Below are 17,495 nucleotides of genomic sequence, written 5' to 3'. Positions count from 1 at the left end.
GAAGCACAGCTCTCTTGTTTTATTTTATTACTTTATCAATTTCATTTATTTTTTGACCGTTCCGAGAGGAAGTGTCCGCTCCCCCTCCCCATGTTGAACTAAAACCTGGTTCCCCATAGCTCCTGTGGATAAGTCCTATTGTCATCCCTGGAACACAGGGTCACATCCACTCCCTTTGTCCTACTGATCTGAAACCACTGATCTTGGGCCCTTTGAATCACTTCTTCCTTAGGCAAAACTCTGGTGGTTCTTTGAACTGTCCTTCCTCTGTCTTGAGTAGGAATTCTCTTTCTTATGGTCTTGATAACACAGGTTTGGATTTCCATCAGATGTGGACCAGAGTTTAGATCACCGATTTAGACCAGATCCATTTTTTTTTTAAAACTCTTAATAGTCAGTGCCCAGATAGGGACACAACAATTCTCTGACGACATCTTTTTAGAACTTTCTGTTTCCAAGACCTCCTATGCCCGGTGCTGGGAGGGTGGAGGTGGACCCCTGCCAGAAAGAACTCAAAGCTCTAAGTCGAAATCTATGACACCTTTCGGATGGAAGCAGGGACACGAGGCAGATGATTTCAATGCCATATGTGGAGAGAGTGATGCGAAGTAACATTTTCGCAAAGACGAAAACTGAAGGGAGTGTGAGCTCTGCCTGCGGGTGCAGGGGGCGGGCACCACTAAGGAGGGGAAGGTGGCATTTAGCTGGCTCTGGAAGGTGAGCTCAGACGAGTTGCCAAGTGAGTACACATCTGTGGGAGACGGCTTGGGTTCCAGGCATGTAGCTGGTCCCTGGACTTCGGAGTCCTGACGGAAACAGGAGTTGTTGAAGTGATACCGGCCTCGTTGCCAATCAGAAAACATGACTGATGCCATCCCCAAACAGCGCCTCTGACTTTCACAGGGGCTACCTGCAGCCGGAACAGCGACCCTCAGTCACGTAAGACTCTGAAGTCTCTTCATCTCCAGACTGAGGTCTACCTTGCCTCTCTTGTTTCTTGAGAAGTCTCTTGTGGAAAAGGATCCTGATCCCTGGAACAGTTAGAGATGCTTCGTTTAGAACGGCTGTCTTGGAAACTAGCCCTGCCACCTGCCACATGGCTTCTCTGAGGCTCCTTTCTTACCTGAGGAACAGAAGAATTAATGCCCACTGTTGTGGGTCAGATTATGTACCCCCAAATCCGTATGTTGAAGCCTAACCTCCAGTCCCTCAGTAGGCGACCTTATTTGGAAATTGGGTCCTGGCAGATGTAATTAGTTAAGACGTGGTCATGCTGGGCTAGAGTGGGTTTCTAATCCAATATGACAAAGGGGACATTTGGGCACAGACATGCACATGGGGGAGCTCCATGCGAAGAGAAAGGCAGAGATCGGGGTGATGCTTCTATAGCCAAGGATGCCAGAGGTGGCCAGCAAACCCTCAGCAGCTTGGGGAGGAAGCCTGGAGTGGGTTATCCCTCCCAGCCTCTGAAGGAAGTGGTCTACTGCTGACACCTTGATCTTGGACTTCCAGCCGCCATGACGGTGGGACCATACATTTCTGTTGTTTAAGTCACTCAGTTTGTGGTTGGTTATTACCAGGAAATGAACACGACCACTCTCTAGAACTGTGTGGGAATAAGACAGAGCCGTATGAAGGCCGGGAGATAAATCACGCAGCTCAGGGCCTGCCATAAGAGACTGAGTTATCGGACGCACAGACGGAGGTTCTGGGAGCCCGACAGTCACGGCAGCCCCAAGGGAAGGGGGGAAGGGGTGGCGGGCTGTGGTGAACAAGGCATCCTGAGTCCGAGCAAGAAGTTGACCCCAAAATGCAAAAGACCCTGATCAAAGGCAGTCTCTGCAACGGAGTGGAGTTTTTGCCCGTGTCTCCATGAAGTGAGCACCGGACCCAGAGTCAGATCAAGGATAGCGCCCATCCTTAAGCACCTCCTAGGTGCGGGGGCCAGGGGGGCGCTATGTTTCATGCTAACGGGTGCCATCTCTCAATCTGATCCGTCTTTCAAGGTTGCTAGTGCATCCACCGTCACACAGAGAGGTTGCAAAAGTCCTCTGAGATGTCAGGTGTGCAAGCCCGTTTGAGGCAGTGAGGGAGCCCGTGTGTTGGTCTTGCTTGGGTCATCAGCACCTGGCATGGCACCTGGGACTAGACAGACATTTGTTGAATGTTGGGTGAGGTTTAAAAAGTGGAGGAATTTGGTTGCAAACCTAGGGTCATCCACTGTGGAGCCCACCGTTTTATTTATTCCCTCTCTACCACCCCATGGAACAGACGGCTTATGTAGTGGGACAGTCAGGGCTATGAGCCAGCCGCCGACTGTCTAGACCCTCAGCTGCCCCGTTTGTAAAGTAGGAATAATAAAATGCATTCCAATGACTCTTTCGTTAGGACTAAATGAGTTATTTTCAGTGAACGGGCTCTGCAAACTGTAAATTGCCGAATAAACATGAGGAAATGAAATGACAAGGAAAACTGTCCACCAAGACTTTGGCTGCACCCAAGCACTCTTATGTTGAACACAACCTTCCGCTGCTAATGCATCAATTTACTCCCGGAAAATCCATGCTGCGTCCCTGAGCAGCCTCACCCAGAGCCACTCAATTAATAAGTCCCCATTACCCTGCAAAAAACCCCCAAACAAACAAAAAAGCCATTTTCTAGTACCTAAACAACAGGATTTTAGACTTAAAACACAATGCCAGCCTAATTAACTAATTAGACAACAAAATAAATAATTATCCAGTGTATCAGCAAGAGAAAGAGAGATGCGTTAAAAGGTTACTCAGATGCATTGTTTCCTCCGGAATGGATCGAGCCGGCTTGACTAGGAACTGGAGAGTTTTATTTGTGGGTTTCAGTCAGAGACCTCTCCTGAGCTGTGTGATAATTACACACATCTACGTGCAATGGCAGAGCCTGTGCGTGTGCACTTCCTGAGTGATGAACAGCCTGGTCGCTCTCCCTGCACTCCCAGCCCTTTGCATTAAGCAACTCTTCTTTTCTAGTTCTCCTCCCGAGCAAACTTATCAGAGCCATGACATCTATAGAGTGGAACAGGATAATGCTCTTAAAAAAAATTTTTTTTACATTTATTTATTTTTGAGAGACAGAGAGAGACAAAGCACAAGAGACAGAGAGAGAGGGAGACACAGAATCTGAAGCAGGCTCCAGGCTCTGGGCTGTCAGCACAGAGCCCAACATGGGGCTCGAACTCACAGACTGTGAGATCATGACCTGAGCTGAAGTTGGACCCTCACTGAGTCACCCAGGTGCCCCGAGGATGATGCCCTTTATCATAGGAGCCACAAGCGTGGGAACTGTGTTTTGGCCCCTCCTCTGTGATCCTCAAGCAAATTGCTTTTACATCAACACAACTCTGAGTTCCCAGGACTCAGAGATTGGGATTTGGAATAAAGGTTGAGAAGCCTTTGATTCCCTATTTCTTTTTTGTAAGTTTATTTATTTATTTGGCGGGGGGGGGGAGAGAGAGAAGAGAGAGTTTGAGAATCCCAAGTAGGATCTAAGCTGTCAGTGTGGAGCCCGACTCAGGGTTTGATCTCACAAACAATGAGATCATGACCTGAGCCGAAATCAAGAGTGGGGCGCTTAACCCACTGAGCCACCCAGATGCCCTGATTCCATATTTCTGTAAGACTAAACTCTTCTTGTATAAACTATCTGAATTAATTAATTTTAAGAAGGTGTGACAGTAAGGAGCATGCACCAGTCTGCAAGGGGAGGTGATACCCCATGGCTGCCTAGTGGTTCTTTCTGACACCCCTGAGGGATGTACACTGGGCAGAGTGGACGTGTTGCACCGGACAGACTCTTCATCTTCAGGAGTGAGTAGATTTCATGACGCCAGCAAAACACACACACACACATACACACACGCACACAATCCAAAAAAACAAAACTAGAATTCTCAAATGAAGGAACCAATATTACCTTCCAAAGATGAAGATTCCAAATCTCAAAAGGTTTGAGACTGGCCAAAAGGAAAATGATCCTGGAGGGGGCTACAGGTATGATGAGGATGTAATACTCAGAAGAGCAAGAGTGACCTTGGGTGAATCCATGAATTTCAAGCAAAGCAATTCGCTTGGCCATCAATGGGCTTGATGTCTTTCTGGTTCTCTGAGAAAGGAATCCTTCCTTCTTTACCCTCTCTCTTTCCTCTCTTTGCACGAAGAGCTACGGAGTGGTTGCACTAGGCAGATGCTGCATCGTCGCTATGGGTCCAAGAGTAACAGCTCCGTCCTCTTTCTTGTGAAACTTACATTTTGCCGGGGAGGCAGACATTATCTCAGTTATGCAATCAGTTATTTAGGAAAAATGGTTACAGACACTATGAAGAACAAACCAAGGAACTTTTGTAGTATGTAAGAAACGGGTCCTGGCTAGTGAGGGTGGAGGAGGTGCCCATTGAACTGGAATCATAGTGAGTCAGGAGAGGCAGGCAAGGGTCAGCTCATGCAAATAATAGGAAGCTGCGAGTTTTATATGAAGGCCAGGAGGGGTCTGTTGAAATACTTCAAGCAGAGCAGTGTTGTGACCAAACTTCAGGGATCACACTGGCTGCAGGGAGAAAAACGTGTTTGAAGGAGTCAAGATCCAATGAGCAGAGACGAAACTCTGAGCTTCCAGGTGAGAGACATGTGAGCTTGGGCTGCAGGGTGGACGAGGCAATGGAGACAAGCAGGTGGATCTTGGAGATGTTTGGGCATAAACCCAAAGGTTTGGTGATTGATTAGATCGGGGGCAAGCGGGTGGGGAGGGACACAGTGTTGTGCAAGTGTGACTCCCAGGGTTTAGCTTTGGCCGCTGGATGAACAATGGTTAATTCACCAAGACAGCTGGTGCAGAAATTCGTACAACTGCTTAGACAGCCGACCTCAGTCTGCTCACCTCTGAAAGGCAATTCAAGGACTCTGCCGTTTGTCCCCCCAGTGGAGACATAGCACATAGGCATAGGGGACCCTCATGCCACCAAGAGCAGGGCTAACACAAGTCATCAATGCTGGGACAGAAAGTTCAAGGCTGAGAACAATGACAGACCTTGAAGTTGGAGACCAGAAGTGCACACAGCCCAGGTGGGCTTCAGGAGAACGTGGAGCCCAGGCAGGTGCTGTGGGAGCTGGTTGCAAGCAGCACCGCTATGTGTGGAGACAGGCACTGTGGCCAGGTACAGGCGTGCACTCTGAAGAGAGATAAGGCTGGGTTTGAATCCTGGATCTACCTTGACCAGGTAAGTGGCCCTGGGCATGCGTGTGAGTCTTCTGAGCCTCTAGTCTATAGAATGAAGGTAATGATAGCATCTATCTCAAGAGTGAAGGCTGAATGAGACCACGGGGTAGACAACTGGACACGACAACTCACACATGACAGGTGTTTCCACCAGGAGAGCAAATATTAAACTCAATACCCAAGTGGGGCAAAAGGCCTGGGGAGCATTCAGGGGATGGGGCAATGTCAAATGGTAACAGGAGGAAGAACAAGCAAGTGGGTGGTGGCAGGAGGCTGGGGCTTAGTTCAGATTTCTGAGCCGGATGGTAAAAACCCAATCTGCAGAGTTATGGAAAGTCAAGGAGCAGCTATGGCTACACTGTCTCCTGGTTCTGAATCTCAAGTAATAGTATAACCTTGGCCACAGCCACAGCCAGTAGTCCTTGTCATGTCTGGCTTGCAGATGTGTTTTGTTTGACCTCCACACAGTTTCTTCCTTCCCTTCCTTCCTTCCTTCCTTCCTTCCTTCCTTCCTTCCTTCCTTCCTTCCTTCCTTTTTCTTTCTTTCTTTCTTTCTTTCTTTCTTTCTTTCTTTCTTTCTTTCTTTCTTTCTTTCTTCTTTCTTTTCAGTGAGCAATAAACATTTAAAACTTGAATTTGCCACACTTAAATCAGAATTTCCATGCTCTACGGAGAGAGCTGAAGATCTAATAAAGCTTGGGTTCCAACCAGTAGCCAGGATCCAAGAATGGACATTTCCTTTAAGAAAAACACTTGTTGTCCAGAATCCTAGGGTGACTCTTCCCGGTTCTCTGACCCATTGAGCCTTGTAGACTTTAGAATCTTTGGGCTCCTTATCTGAAACAGTGGTTTACTATGTTCTAACTGGGAATGCTGTTTTTCTTTAAACTGGAAAGATGGTTCACCATTAACATTGGTCGTTGACAGTATTTTCCAAATTCCCACAGCTGTGTATGAGGGCGCCATGTCCTTGCACTGAACAGAGCTAATGGTTGGAAGCTTTCTTGACTTTTTCTCCAAAATTGTTCTCAAGTCTTAAGCTTGTCTATACTAGAATCTGGCATCAGTGTCAGATGTAGCTTTTCTATCTTTGGTTTTTAACATCGAAGGCATCTTGTAGGTCACAGATCTCTTCCAGGTGTTTTGCCACCTGAACACTTCTGAGACATGCTTGGCCAAAAGTTCTTGTTCAAAAGAATAAAAGCTCTTCTAGACCCTGAGGGAAATGTCTTTCGATAATCCCTCCTTCCAGTCTCTCCTTGGTGAACCCATAAGACACGTACGGAGAACCTGCTTCTCCGATTAAAACAGAACAAAACAAAGGGACACGAAATAGGAGAGAAAGAAGGTATTTGCCCCCAGTAGCAAGATCAACTACTTGCAGATTTCATTTACCCGAGGACAGCGTGCTTTCTCAAATATTCCGTAGTGATTATCTGGCAAAATCTCAAAACATTTTTTAACACAAGTTGTCTTTGGTCAATAAATACCAGAACTGAAATGTCCTGGGGGGTGGAGATTTATGATCCTAGCACAACAAACACACCCATAAATCAGGCCGAGAAAGCTCTCAGGTAGCCGACGTGGCATTTTGCAGCCCTCAGCAGAGGCCACGAGCGAGTGTGTGGGGTCCTGGCAGGCTGGGCTCTGCTCACTGTGTGGGGAGAAGGACTGGCTTTCAAAGACCCCTTTATTCGGCCACAAAGGAATGAACACTTTTGACTTTGCATAGCTGAATTTTTCTTGCTCCATTCTATATTCACTGGGAGTTTACTTTTTTCCTTTGCTTTTAAGTCTTTCCAAAGACAGGCATCATGGTGAGGAAGCTGAGAGCCAGATTTGAATCCCTGCTTGACTGCTTGGCTGTGTGAGCTTCGACATCTCTCTTTCTTTCTTTCTTTCTTTTTTTTTTTTTTTTTGTCAAAATGTTTTAATGTTTATTTATTTTGTGAGAGAGAGAGAGAGAGAGAGAGAGAGAGAGAGAGAGAGAGAATTCCAAGCAAGTTTCAGGCTCTAAGATGTCAGCACGGAGCCAGACACAGGGCTCAAACCCATGAACTGTGAGATCATGACCTGAGCCGAAGTCGGACGCTCAACTGCCTGAGCCACTCAAGTGTCCCAAGCTTGGATATCTCTTAAATGCTCTGACATTTCACATCCTTATCTGAAAATTGCACATAATATTACCTACCCTCTAGGGCTGCTGTTTGGGCTAAATGAGATGACCTATGTGCAATTAGCTTGGTGCCTTGCCAATGGAAAGCACTTGATACTGTTTTATTTTTATGGTTAGTAAGTAGAAGGTTCATGGCACCACGTAGGTCGTCTATGAATTACTCTTCGTGCTTTCAAAGGTGCTGATTTAAGAGACCACGTAGGTGATGCTCCAAAATAAATACTAGCTTCCTCCAGATGCAAGGCCTGACTGAACAGTTTGTGCAGTGTATTTTGATATGCGTTCCAATTCTGATAATTGGGTTTCTCTTGGCCCTAGGATCCAGCGTCACCTTAACTTCCATTTGTTTTTCTTATCTGTTCCCATCCACCACTCGGCACCAGCCTCTCTCAAGTCTGCCCCTCCAACTCAGACCACATTTTCGGTGCTGGAATTTCTCTACCTTGATCCTCTGCCCTCTTCTCCCCTCCCTGTCCCCTTCTGCTCCCCCTTCTCTTTCCCTCTTCTCTTTGCATTTCCTCCCTTCCTGACTTTCTGTCAGTCTACACTCCTTCATGATCTTAAACCCCCTGGTTTTGGTTACTAGGTACATGTGACTATGGTCCCAAATGGTGTGGCTGTCTCAGCTCTCTCTTCTGGATTGTCGGTACCCATATCTGGAGAGATTCTCCACCTGACGTTTCCACTGAAGTGTCTCAGACTCAACATTTCGCAAACACGTATCTTCATCCTTCTTCACTGTTTAGGCGATTCCTTCCAGCTGCTAACACGTATCGGGTCGTGTGAGGAGGCAGCAGGGGGAGTCGGACAAAATCCCAAGCTTGTGGAGCTCACACCTGGCTGGCCTTCAGAATCCCTCATTCTGGTAAGTGTCACCAACAATGTACCGGTCACCCTGGTCCCGTATCCGCTAGTCCACTTGGATACCTTCCTCCCCTGCAGGCAAACCTCCATCTGGCCCTGTGGATTCACTTCCTAACCTTTCTTACCTGCTGCCCTCTCTTTTGACAGCCTCTATCCTCTTTAAAACCATTCTCATCTGTCACCCAGATGCCACGGCTAACAATGCTTCACTGGAACCCTGTGTTTCCCCCAACCATCTCCCACAGGGCAGCAGGAGCGGCTGTAAGTATACAAGTTCTGTCATGTGATTGTCCCACTTCAAACAGTTCCACGCCTCCCCTGCGTTTTAGCATACAGCCCAGCGTCTCTTTTTAAAATTTATTTATTTAAATTTAAGTTAGTTAACACACAGTGTAGTATTGATTTCAGGAGTGGAAGCCAGTGATTCATCACTTACCGATAACACCAGTGCTCATCCCAACAAGTGCCCACCCATTTAGCTCATTCCCCCACCCACCTTCCCTCTAGCACCTGCCCACCAGTTTGTTCTCTGAATTGAAGAGCCTTGGGGTGCCTGGGTGGCTCAGTTAGTTAAGCATCTGACTTTGGCTCAGGTCATGAACTCCCGGTTCGTGAGTTTGAGCCCCGCCTCAGGCATTGTGCTGACAGTGCGGAGCCTACTTTGGATTCTCTCTCTCCTTCTCTATCTTTGTGTCTCCCCCCCCCCACTCTCTCTCAAAATAAATAAATAAACTTTTTTTAAAGAGTCTCTTATGGTTTGCCTCCTTCTCTGTTTTTATCTTATTTATCCTTCCATCATCTTTTATGGCTTGAAAGGTCCTACTTGCTCAGACTCTTGCCTACACTCCCACTACGTTTCCAGCTTCTCTCTTCCTCCCTTTGTGGGCTGGATATATTGACATTCCTTGTGGTTCTCCACTGTGCTGTGATCTTGCAGGATGCCCAGCCATTCACTCTGACCTGGTCCCTAGTCCCCTGCTCAGGCTCAGGTCTCAGCTGAAACATGACCTTGACCACCTACCCTTGGTCTACACTCCAGCACCATCCCGGGTTCTTCTTTATAAGCTCGCGTGTGCTTGTGATCATTTAATCAGTTCCAGAATGCAGTGGAGCCCTGGGCCAATGCTTTCTCGTGCATGGCTTGGATCACCTGGGGAGGAAGCATGTAAAAAATGCAAATTTTCTAGTGTCCTCACAATCAGAATTCTGGAAAGTAGGTTCTATAAATTTATATTTTCAAGGAGCTTCACCAGTGATTCATAAGCACAGCAGAGATGGAGTGCTGTTGCCCACAGAATAGAGAATCCTCACTCTTGACCCAGCCTGAGCAGAGAGATGGGACTGCCAGATGAGGCAATGTATAAATGAGGCATGGGCGCTCTGGATGCCTGAGGGAGCTTCTTCCTCCTCAGGCTCTCATGGCGTGCTCAGATTTCCAGCTGTCTCATGATCACTTGACAAGCACATATTTCACAAAAAGTAGAGAATTTTCTAGAACTGTCAGCACGAGCAGACCTCCTATTTCCTATCCCGGGGGGGCTGCCACATAGATTACTCTGCTCAGGCAGTCGTCTGACACATGCATGAGCCTCGCCGACAATAAAAACCCCGTTATCCGAAGTTATGGGGTCGGAAGAGGCAAACGGAGAAGGCCAGCATTTGTCTCTGAAATCTGACTTCCTTTCAAGGATATTTCCTTCCACGATGTCCCATCTACTACCCTTTTGAACAGCTGCTTAAATCTTTGGTGTGGCACAAAGATCTGGGATCGTCCAACCGGGCATTGTTTGCCCATTCCATGACCCTGGATACATCTCTTCACTTCTCTGAGAGGTCGGATTTCTCTTCTGTAGAAGAACAACAACGAAAACAAAATACGTAGGATGATCACCTGGAGGGCAAGTGAAACGTGTGAAAGTCTGGACACAGGGCAGCCTCCTCAGGATGTTAGTGGCCCTCTGCAAAGTGCACATCATTCTTGGACATCCAGAGGGCCAGCTCTGTTCTGATGTGATATCACTCCTGCTGTCACATTCTAAATTCATGTTCATTGTCGCTGTTGAACCAGGGGGTAGCACTCCTTGCTTTGGTAAAGAGCTCTAACAGATTTTTATCTTGCGTCGTGCTTTTCCCAAAATTGACATGACACATAACTTCATTTTCCATGGAAGGAAATTTAGAGACTGAGAATTGTCAGGTTCTTTCCTATAATCAGCTGGTGATCTGTCTGGATTCAGATCTTGACTCTTCCACTTACCGGCTGTGTGATGTGGGAACAACACTCACACCACCCCTGAAGACACTGCTCACTCACCACCAGGCCCTAGTCCAAAGGTGTGGTCACCCCTTCCCTTCCTATCACATTATGATCATGATCTTTGTGTCACGGGTGAGGAGACTGAGGCAGAGTGAACTAAGCCTGATGTCCCAGAGCCCACTGCTGAGAAATGGCCTGGGGATAGTAGGGTCAGACCTGGACTTTCATCATGACCACCATGGTTGAGTTTTCTAAGCCACAGTTACTTATGTTGGCAGAAATAGGGGATAAAGTGGGACATCAAGCAAGGGGGTGCAGACAAATACCTTGCACAGCACCTGGCCTTGGAAACGTCGGGATGTGTTACATCTCATGTTAAGGCAGTATTTGGGGCTTTGCTGGATGTCTCTCTTTGCCATCGTAGCTGAATATAACTAGTGGCTTTGCCCCTGCTGTGTGGCCTGGCAGACACCTCTCTCATGTTCGAGCCTGGCCATTGGCTCTGTCAGAAACACAGTCCTACTGGCGGTGATTCTGCTCCCGTTCCCACTGGTGACCATGGGCCTTGGCTATTGCTTCCATGCCTTGGTTAGAAAGGTGTGGAGGACGGAAGCTTGGTGAGAGACTGGCCTTGGGAAGGCACCTTGGAAAGAACCAGGTGTACAAGTTGCCCCTTCTGCTGTTCATCCCTCCCTAGTTCCTATGTCTTGTGGAATCTTTGTAGAGCTGAGTCTTGATTTTTCTTCTCCATTTGGCCCAGGCCCTCACCATGCCTCACTGGGATAATTTGGCAACCTTCCGAGGGACTTTCTACATCCAGATTCTAGACCAGGAGTCAGCAAACTACAGCCAGTGGCCACATCCATCCCTGGAACTACTTTTAGCTCAGAATGTTTTTATGTTTTTAAAGGCTTGTAAAAACCAACTGAACAAATAATAAAAATAAAGAAGAACATGCAGCAAACCCCACAAAACCTACACTGTTTATGATCTGGCCCTTTCCAGATCTCACTTGCTGACCATTGCTCTAGACCACTCTTCCCCTTGTAACGTAACCATCTTTCCACCCAGCTCTGTGGGCCCCCCCCCCACCCAACGTCATGTCGCCACCCTGCCGAAAAATCTTTAAACCACCTCGAGTGTAAGAAAAGCACCCTGGAGGTGATCTGAGAAACCCTGGATCCAAATCCCAACTCCACTGTTGATGAGCCACATGCCCTTCTGAGCCTTAGTGTCCTCATCTGTGCGGTGGAGACAGTCATGGTGCCAGCCTCTGGGTGACTTGGGGCCCAGTGACTGTGAAAGGCAAAAATACACACTGAGCTGCCAGGAGCTCTTCAAAGTGTGATATTATTTCATAACTCTCTTGCTCATGGGGTGGCATCCACACCCCAGAGCCTGCTTTGCAGGCTGTCCCCCTTGGGCCCCATTTTCTTCCTAACCTCATTCCTTGGGATTTTCCACGTGATCTGCTTCCCCACACCGCTTTGCTCTCACCTACTGTGGCTGAAATGTTCTTCTCACATCCTTTTGCATCTGAGTCCTACTTGATCATCAAGGTTCACACTCAGATGGCATGAAACACATGGTGAAATGGGCCTCAATTGTGCAGTTCCTAGAATCGGTGTGGGGACATAGGAAATGCAGACTGGGATGTAGCTTTCCCAGCTCAGCGACTGCTCTCTGAGTCCATGGAGGCATTATCCACTGCAATCTGTGAGCCAGTCTTAACTCTTCTCCTCCTTTTCTCATTCATTTCTTCCCAACACTCCAACACGAAACAGTACCTGCTGTGCAGTAAAAATATTTTGGCTGTCTCTCTCTTAAAAACTTTCCAAAAATACACAGAAGCATCTCACATGCACACATGGCTGGCTTTGATGATTGCTTTCCAGGTGACGGAAACACAACCCAAGCGCGCGCCCCTCCTGTGGGACCAGCGTGGGCAACTCCTGGCTCAGGATTTCCCAGAAGAAGCTAGCAAAGTGTCCGCGGTGTTGACACAGAACAAAAGTTCACCCTGTCTGCTGGCTACTCAGAATCCTGCAGAACTCTGGTTTATTTGTAGAAATCGGAAAGAAGAACGTGACTTAAAGGAAAGTAGAATGTGACTCATCCCCTTCTTTTGTGTTTTAAGATCTGCTGAAAGAAGTAAGACGTTTTGAAATTTTTGCCTCTTTAAAGCACTAGGTTTCTTGTCTGAACTTGGATAAACTTTTGTTTCATGGCATCCTGGAAGATCACCGGGCGGGGAGCCAGTGAGACAAGGTTCTAATTGCCACCTGCCACTCACCTTGGACAAGTCACGGCTTGTCTCTGAACCTCAGCCTCTTTATGTAAACACGGAGATGCTTTAATTAAATGACTTATCAGACCTTCTCCAGCTGTGAAATTCCATCATTTATCAGCTAATATTTGAGACGTAAGGCAGGACTGGAAAACAAGACAGATTCTTTCACCACTCATGGTTACAACTTTGCAGGATGATGCATAGAGTTCTCATTTAATATCCTTTTCACCTTTGGGGAGGGTGCAGTGGCCACAGCAGAAGAAAATTTGTGTTCATTCCGTGATCCCTGAGTGTCAGATGTGTATAGCATGTCTTGGCAGAGATCATCCCCATTATATAGAAGATAAAATTGAGGTTACATGAGATTGAAATTAACGTTCAAATTTCTATGTGTGATGTGAGCCCATTCTACTTAAAAGGGCCCCCATCTTATTAAGCATTTCCAAAGTAAATCTTCAACTTATGGGCCTTTCAGGTAATTCTGAGGTGTGAAACAATTTGTTATTTATAATACATTATTAAGTGAGGTAAGCCTATTTTGGATTGCAATATATCATTGCTTATGGCATTTTGGTACTTACAGTGAAGTTTCTTGCTTACTCTTTGCCTAACACTCATTCAGCCTCCTGTGATTCAGTGTTTTCTCAAAATCAAGACTCCTCAGCGAGTGCCCTGATTCACTCGTTCTTACACGTGTTAGTCATTCTAGGAAAAAAGCTTTCATTATCAATGCATTTTGGAATACGAGACTAAATGAACTTAGGTCAGAGTCTACAGCAGGACTTTTCACAGCCTGCAATACATAGGTGGGAGTCTGGAATCTCCAAGAGGGTTCTACAATTTTCTGTTTTTTTCTGAAGGATTTCACCTTAGAACCCCTCTATCATTGCATTGGCACCCACGGAAATCTATGCTCCTCTCAACTAATCTCAATCTCTGTCGTTGGCACTGAATCTGTGGGGTTTATCTTCAATGTAAGAAAAACAAAAAAACAAATCATGACTATTTGGTATATTTTAGACCCTTTGTGGTTTCCAACGTGTTTCACTGGCTTGGTTTTAACAATGATCCTGAGAGATAAGATATGGTCTGGTTACTCCATTGTATTCACATAGCAAGGAGAATTTTAGCGCAAGACGGTGCACAGGATACACGCTGCAATCTTACTCCCCCTTCTCTGAACACATCAGGAAGGCAGAGAAAATATCAGCAAGGTGTACTAAACATATAGCCGTGCTCTTTTTTTTTAATTTTATTTTTTATTTTTTAAAATTTACATCCAAATTAGTTAGCATCTAGCGCAACAATGATTTCAGGAGTAGATTCCTTAGTGCCCCTTCCCCATTTAGCCCATCCCTCCTCCCACAACCCCTCCAGCAACCCTCAGTTTGTTCTTCATATTTATGAGTCTCTCTGTTTTGTCCCCCTCCCTGTTTTTATATTATTTTTGCTTCCCTTCCCTTATGTTCATCTGTTTTGTCTCTTAAAGTCCTCATATGAGTGCAGTCACATGATATTTGTCTTTCTCTGACTAATTTCACTTAGCATAATAGCCTCCAGTTCCATCCACGTAGTTGCAAATGGCAAGATTTCACTCTTTTTGATTGCCGAGTAATACTCCATTGTATATATATACCACATCTTCTTTATCCATTCATCCATCGATGGACATTTGGGCTCCTCCCATCTTTGGCTATTGTTGATAGTGCTGCTATAAACATGGGGGTGCATGTGTCCCTTCGAAACAGCACACCTGTATCCCGTGGATAAATGTCTCGTAGTGCAATTGCTGGGTCATAGGGTAGTTCTATTTTTAGTTTTTTGAGGAACCTCCATACTGTTTTCCACAGTGGCTGCACCAGTTTGCATTCCCACCAGCGGTGCAAAAGAGATCCTCCTTCTCTGCATCCTTGCCAACATCTGTTGTTGCCTGAGTTGTTAATGTTAGCCATTTTGACAGGTGTGAGGTGGTATCTCATTGTGGTTTTGATTTGTATTTCCCTGGTGATGAGTGATGTTGAGCAATTTTTCATGTGTCGGTTGGCCATCTGAATCTTCTTTGCGGAAGTGTCTATTCATGTCTTTTGCAAAAACATATAGCCATGCTCTTAAACAGAAATGGGGAGTTTCCAAATACCAAGAAGAGCAATGTCTCCTAAGAAAAAGGCTCCTGTGATGCTTAGCAGGCTTCAGTCCCTGAAGCTCTAGGGGGAGCTGGGAAGAGCCTGGCCCCAAGAATGAGGTTGGGTTAGGGTATTGAATCTTAGGAAGGGCTGGAGCTGCATCTGGGAGTCTGGGCATGGCTGAGGACTGCACTTAGGCTGTGAGTCTGCAGTGAGGTCTAGAAATCCACTCCCTGAGCCCCATTTCTGGAGTCTGCACTGCCCTGTGCCTGTGTACTAGAGGTGTGGATTACGCCCTATTTCATGGACTTGAGGGGTCATTCTGCATACTTGCAAGACCCGGAGTCACCCAAGGGTGGGGCCTGTCTGCAGAGAAGCCTGACATGTGAGGGTGGGATCCAAACTGAGACATGTGCAGAACCTGTGATTAGGAGCCAGGACAATGCACCCTGGGTCTTCCCAGAACACAAAGAGGAGAAATCCCCCAGGGTGATGTTGACTTCATAACTAAGACTCACAGAACATTGAAGGACGATGAAGTCCATGTAGGACAAACAAAAATGCAGAGAGTGGAAGCCTATTCACACAATGAAAAGGAAAGATCACAAAGGGATCTAAAAAGAAATTTACAATATTTTAATATCCAGAAAGAAATAAAAGAGGGAAAATAGCCATGAGAGGGGGAAAGAAGGAGATTTTGAAATGTTGACAAAGAGTTAGGAAAAGCAATGATCATGTCCATATATAAAAAATATATATATTTTTTAAAATAAAGTGCCTTCTATGCTGGGGACTATGGAGTATATTTGTCATAATGAGCACTGGGTGATTAAAATAGAAACTTAAAGAAAAGGAAAAAGAAAGAAAAGAAAGTACCTTTAAAGATGGGCTTAACAGAGGAAACCCCAAGTCCTTAACAGTAGAAAGAGAGAACTATCTGGAAACACTGAGACATAGAAGATGACCTATCCATAAACCACAGCAGATGGGGTTCTAGGAGAGGCGAATGATCAGAACAGAGGTCAGGACACGTATAAGGAACATTTGAAGATGTACTGTGTGGATGTTCTAAAAGCTGACTGATGTCATCTAGAAAAAAACCTCCAAACATAACAGATAAAAAGGAGAATCCTATAATATATCAGAGGAAATTAAAAAAAAAAGTCCTACAATAGAGCAAAAATCACCTTGACATCAGTTTCCTCATCAGTAGTGTCAGATGCCAGAGAATAATTAGTAACATATTGAAAGAGAAAATAGAGTTATGTCATGAATTTATTATTATTATTATCCCTCGTATTTTCCCCAAGTAGTTCTCAAGGGGGAGGAAAATGTAAAATAAAGAAATTTAAAGACATGTACATGCCAGGAAGTTGACCACAGCCTCCCCTCCAAGGAACAAGAAATCCTAGAACGAGGTCCGCATACTACTGCCCATGGGCCAGATCCAGGCCACCACCTAGTTTTGTGTCATCTGTGGGGCCAAGAATGGATTTTACATTTTTAAATGGTTGAAGTCCAAAGAAGAGTACAATTTTGTGACACACGAACATTATATGAAATTCAAATGTCAGTGTCGATAAAGTTTTATTGGCCCGTGACCAAGCCCATTTGTTACATAGTGTGTATGTCTGCTTTCAAGACACAGAAGCAGAGCTGGGTGGTTGTGACAGAGACCACGTGGTCCACAAAGTCTAGACTATTTACCATCTGGGCCTTTACAGAAAAAGTTTGCCAATGGAAAGGATGCACGTTAGTGAGAAGAAAATATGAACCATAATAAAAGGAATTGGACGCAAGAGAGGAAAGTAACAGGTACAGTCAACAAGTACTTTGAGGATTCTAAATAAATCTTAATAATTTTTACAAATGTTTTTTAATGTTTATTTATTTCTGAGACAGAGAGAGAGAGACAGACAGAGTGCGAGCAGGGGCGGAGCAGAGAGAGAAGGAGACCCAGAATCCGAAGCAGGCTCCAGGCTCCAGCTGTCAGCACAGAGCCTGACGTGGGGCTCGAACCCACGAACTGTGAGATCATGACCTGGGCCAAAGCCAGACACCTAACCTACCGAGCCAGCCAGGTGCCCCATGATATAATAATTATTATTATTAAATTAAAATGTGTGAGAAGAAACTGCAACTAAATTTCCAACAACAATGTCACAGAGTAGAGAGTTTTTGGAAGGAAGTAAATACTCTGTGCCTTGCTCAGGAGAATGGAGGTACTAATGATATTTATGTCTTTTAGAAAAAAACATATCTCAATATGCAGGTTAAATTTTTTTGCGAGACATTAAACAAATGGAGGGGATTTATAATTCCTAAATCAGTAGACACTAAACAAAATGATTAAAGAAACTTTAATCATCTAACAGAAGGAGAGGAGGGTAAAAAATAAGAAAACAAGGAGAAGTGTAGGGAGTAGAAAACATGAAAGAAGGGGCAGCTGGGTGGTTCAGTTGGTTAAGCGTCTGGTGGCTCAGTTGGTTAAGCGTCTGACTTCGGCTCAGGTCATGATCTTGTGGTTCATGAGTTTGA

The sequence above is a fragment of the Leopardus geoffroyi genome, chromosome B3 (assembly GCF_018350155.1).
Source record: "Leopardus geoffroyi isolate Oge1 chromosome B3, O.geoffroyi_Oge1_pat1.0, whole genome shotgun sequence".
Classification (NCBI taxonomy): Eukaryota; Metazoa; Chordata; class Mammalia; order Carnivora; family Felidae; genus Leopardus; species Leopardus geoffroyi.
The sequence above is the reverse complement of the archived record's forward strand: the minus strand, read 5'-3'. Positions refer to the sequence as shown.